The sequence below is a fragment of the Triticum urartu genome, chromosome 1 (genome assembly GCF_003073215.2).
Source record: "Triticum urartu cultivar G1812 chromosome 1, Tu2.1, whole genome shotgun sequence".
In the NCBI taxonomy this organism is placed as follows: domain Eukaryota; kingdom Viridiplantae; phylum Streptophyta; class Magnoliopsida; order Poales; family Poaceae; genus Triticum; species Triticum urartu.
In genome coordinates this window covers 42811416-42816830 of record NC_053022.1, presented here as the reverse complement: position 1 = coordinate 42816830, position 5415 = coordinate 42811416, and positions in this window count along the sequence as shown.

Sequence of the window (5415 nt, the reverse complement as noted above, 5' to 3'; positions counted from 1 at the left end):
GGTGTGCAGAAACTGCTCTTCGGCCTTCTTATGGCCTCAAGGAAGCTGCGTCACTACTTCCAGGCGCACGAAATCACTGTCGTTACTCGCCTCCCTCTGCAACAGATATTGCACAATCCAGACGCAACGGGAAGAATCATAGAGTGTGCACTGGAACTGTCCAGCTTTGGCCTCAAGTTTGAGAGTACCTCGACGATTCAAAGCCGAGTCCTGGCAGAGTTCATTGCAGAATGGACCGCGACGCCTGACGAATAAGCCCAAGAGACTGCTCTCCCCGGCAAGGAGGCAAGTTGCAATTGGATCATGTACTTTGATGGAGCTTTCTCCTTACAAGGCGCCGGGGCTGGCGTACTGCTTGTCACGCCCACCGGAGAGCACCTCAAGTACGTGATCCAGATGCACTTCCCCAGGGAGGTGTCAACAAACAATACGGCTGAGTACGAAGGGCTACTTGCCGGTCTTAGGATCGCGGCAGACCTCGGAATCCAGAAACTCGTCGTCAGAGGCGACTCGCAACTTGTCGTCAAGCAAGTCAACAAGGATTACCAGAGCCTGTTGATGAAGGCCTACGCCGATGAAGTGAGAAAGCTGGAGGAGCGTTTTGACGGTATACAGGCAGAATACATTCCCCGAGCGGAGAATGACATCGCCGATTACCTGTCAAAACGCGCTGCCCTCAAGCTACATGTGGAACCAGGTACCTTTGTGCTTCAGCTAACTCAGCCATCCGTTAATCCATCAACAGAGCAGAACAAGAGGAGAAAATCAGGGCCCGGCAAGTACTTTCCCGCCGAGCTCCCCGAAGCCGCCGGCAAGGATATTGCCGGAGACACTGAGCCCGCCACAGGACGGCTAGCTCCGACGGAGCATCAAGCTCTTGCTGTGGAGACAGCCGCTTCTATAACCGAGGAAATGCCTTTAGTCCTCGCCGTCGAGCCCCAGGCTCCAGCGTGGGCACAGCATACCGTCCGATTCCTCCAAACAGGGGAACTTCCTGAGGAGCAGGAAGAAGCGGAAAAAGTAGCCCGTGAGGCGCGGCTTGCCGGGCCCCCCCGGCAAGCTACCTTTTGTACGAGCCTTGCCGATGACGCATGTAACCCTTTGTACAAATCCAGGCGCAGACCCTGAGCATAAATAAATGAAGAGCTGGCGCCCTAAGTTATAGCATGCATGCTAGGTCGAGTCTCGTCCTTGGTTAGGGTTGATAGTGCTTAGCGGCGACTAACCCCTAGCTTAGAGGTCGAGTGTGCGTCTCTTTGTCTTTCTTTTGCCTTCTCTGGTTCACAGGACACACAGATATCCTTGCCAAACCACTTGGGGAGAAAAAAAGGAATAGACCAACATCTAGGCCCCGGCAAGCCAGTATTGCCGGGGGCTGCAAGAGCAAAGATTCACCCACGGCAAACCAGGGTTGCTGGGGGCTGCAGCTTCAGATAAGTTCTTCATCCCTTATCATGCATTCCATTATGGACTGAGGTATGTGAAACCTCATTTTTCCTTAAGCTACCGTGCTCCCCTAACTCTAGGCCCTAGGGCTCGTTCTTGGGACCAAGTTTGGTCGTAGTCGCGGTAGCGAAAAGATGAAACAAGGAGCCTGAACCCGCCTCATCCCTGCCTCCGCCAAAGGCGTGAGAAAGGTCGAGCGAAGTGGGGAGACGGCAAGGCCTGTTGCTGGGCGAGAAAATGTTTATCTTAGAGATATCAAGGATTTACTCCTTGTCGTGGGTTCCACCCGCAAACAAATGACCCGACAAGCATCCCTTTTTCATTAAAAACATTCCACTCAGGTACAGTCCGTAGGGAATGAAAAACATGAATGAAGGGATTACAAGTTTTAAATTCAAAAAAGGCCTGAAGGCTTACAAACTAAAAAGAGATAAGGTGCCCGTAATCCCTTTCTTGTCCCTCTCCTCAGGAGGCAGGTTAAGGAGGCGAGAAGGGCAAAAGGAGCACCTAGGCGAGCTACAGGTGGCGGAAGACGAAGAGAGAACATCTTGGTGGCCGTCCAAAGGCTGGATGGTGATGGCGGCGCCGGAAGCAGAGCTCGAAGACAAGGCGGCAGGACGTCAGCACGCGTCGAAGGCATCGGTGCCCGCATACTCCGACTTGACGGCCTTGCCGCCCGTCCTCTTCCTCTTTCGCCCAAGGAGACGACCCCGAGAAGTTCAAGGAGCCGGCGACACGGATGATGGGTCGCCGGTGCCGCACGGAGCGGCACCCGACACCTAGTCGGACCCGTCATCCTGCTGCCTACCGCCCTTGTCGTCGTTGCCGCTGTCCTCCTCGTCACTCCCGCCCGAGGAGGAGTCTTCGCTATTAGAAGAGCTCTCCACGCAACACCTTGTACGAGTCCCAAAGTGCCCGAAGACCTTGACAGAGAGAAGGCCACCCTCCATCAGCTTAAAATGGAGAGTGAGCCCCTCCGTCAAGCTGTGGATATGAGCAAACGTCTTCCATCCCCGACGAGGAGCGGGGAAGTCGACGCGGACCCGCGTGCCACTGATCCTGCAGCCCCTCATGTGCAGCCGCAATGACTCCGGCGGATCCAGCTCCATCTCCCGCGCAAATGTAGTCGGGAGACGAAGGCGACGGCGCGGCGGCCGACGTAGCCTGACGAAGAACTCACAAGGGTCATCCCCAACATGGCCCTCCATTGGAGGAGGAGCTGTTGGCGGAGGCGAGGCCGGCGCGCCACCCCGTCCTCCTCTTCCCCGAGCGCCCCGGCCTCGCCCACGGCCTTTCCCCCTCCCCCTTCCCCTTGCAGCCGGCCCTGCCACCGCAGGCACAGGAGAAGGAGGGACGCGTTGTCGAGCGGCGACCCTCGCCGCCACCATTGAAGGACCGGGATTTCCTCTCTCCATGACGAATGGAAGAGAGGAGCAGAAGCTGAAGGAGGAAGGAGATGGAAGAATGCGGGACGCCATCCCCCCTCCCGCTCTTTATAAAGGAACGGGGTTGGGGCTCGGCCGCCCCGCTCGGCCAATCAAAACACGAAAGGCGCGGGGAGCCAGGACCGACCCGCTGCCCCAACCAGCGACGACCCGGTTTCCCGCCTCCGCCATTTGCCACCCCAAGCGCATAGGAGGCACGTAGCGGATGTGCAGAACCGAGGGGACGGGTGAGGCGACCTCTCCCCACCCCGTGATCGTGGGAAGTGGACGCCTTGAGGACCGCGCCTCGGCCCCATTCAGTAAATGGGCCGCGCCTCCACGCCTCCCTCCGTTTATGGGGAAGACGCAAACCGCCCCTTTACTACGACGAGACGCATGCGTGTAGAGACCAACCCCACGCATGCCGCCCACATCACACGCACCTCCCCACGCCGCGCCGCGCGCAGGAGTCATGGGAAGCGCAACGCATGAAAAATCTTACCGCCCCGCCTGCCCGCACACCGTTTTTGGGCCTAGCCCAACAACGCGTTGCGCTTATGTGTGGCCCAGGCCCGGGGGCTCCTGTCGGTGTACAAAAAGAGGGGTACACTTTTTTTGTACCCCTATAACTGTGCACGGACAGTCTGAGCCACGGGCACCACCATACCAAGCAAGGCAAGGGAGGTGAGCCAGGGTAAGACCGAAGCTTAAGGGAACTAGGACGACACCAAGGCCAAAACCACGAAGAGCAAAAGGGACAAAGCGGACTCCCCCGGCAAGATCCTTGCCGGGAGACAGCTTTGGCAACCCCGGCAAGACCCTTGCCGCGGCGACTCGCCCCATGCCTACGGAGCAAATTACCCTTGAGTCCACTGCCCCCAAGGGGCAAGGATTCAGGAGACATCCCCGTGGTGGCATGCAGATCTTTGTGAAGACATTCAAGATCAGATACGCACTAAGAAGACGACGACCTTTGGCGAGATACCAGCTAGGGAAGACCACAAGACCCCCAGCAAGCGCCTCGCCGGGGATGACAGCAGGCGCCTCGGCAAGACCCTTGCCGGGGCCCCGGCAAGGCCCTTGCCAAGGACATCCGCAGGGCCACCACCAGGCCCATGCCGACTAAACCTCCACCACCGTATGCATGCGGCTGCCGACCCAACCAGCTGGGCAGGCACCTACGTGGCGGCATGCAGATCTTCGTGAAAACCCTCCACTGCGCCACCTCAGCTGCCTGCCTACCTACATGGCATCACAGGCATCGCTGGCCAGGGCGCGTGTCGACACAAGAAGGAGCGGCGACGGACGAGACAGGTTTCTCCCCCGTCCCCGATAAAGCAAGGACACCTAAGCAAGACGCATTAAATGTGCCTTGTCATGTAATGCGAGGGATAACCTCGCATCACTGTACCCTTTCCACCTCCTGCGTGCCATTGTGGCAACCCCTTTTTCTATAAAAGGAGGCCCGAGGTGACTAGGAGGAGGATTCTGCTTTTTGGAGCTCCTAATACCCCAGAGCTAGCCCAAGAACAGGAATATACATCCACCGAAGCAGGAGTAGGGTTTTACGCATCCTCGCGGCCCGAACCTGGATAAACAAACTATGTACTATCTGTTTGATCCGCTCTTCTCACGACCCCGTGCCCCGCTAACGGTAGTAGGGATTCTTGTGATCCCATAGGTGTCGTTCCCACCGACATATCCGTTAGTTTAATTCCGCATTAGGATAAAGCCAAATCCGTAAAAGTTTTAAAACTCCTATTTGTTGGAAATATGCTCTAGAGGCAATAATAAATTGATTATTATTATATTTCCTTGTTCATGATAATCGTTTATTATCCATGCTATAATTGTATTGATAGGAAACTCAGATACATGTGTGGATACATAGACAACACCATGTCCATAGTAAGCCTCTAGTTGACTAGCTCGTTGATCAATAGATGGTTACGGTTTCCTGACCATGGACATTGGATGTCGTTGATAACGGGATCACGTCATTAGGAGAATGATGTGATGGACAAGACCCAATCCTAAGCATAGCACAAGATCGTGTAGTTCGTATGCTAAAGCTTTTCTAATGTCAAGTATCATTTCCTTAGACCATGAGATTGTGCAACTCCCGGATACCGTAGGAATACTTTGGGTGTGCCAAACGTCACAACATAACTGGGTGGCTATAAAGGTACACTACAGGTATCTCTGAAAGTGTCTGTTGGGTTGGCACGAATCGAGACTGGGATTTGTCACTCCGTGTAAACGGAGAGGTATCTCTGGGCCCACTCGGTAGGACATCATCATAATGTGCACAATGTGATCAAGGAGTTGATCACAGGATGATGTGTTACGGAACGAGTAAAGAGACTTGCCGGTAACGAGATTGAACAAGGTATCGGGATACCGACGATCGAATCTCGGGCAAGTATCGTACCGCTAGACAAAGGGAATTGTATACGGGATTGATCGAATCCTCGACATCGTGGTTCATCCGATGAGATCATCGTGGAACATGTGGGAACCAACATGGGTATCCAGATCCCGCTGT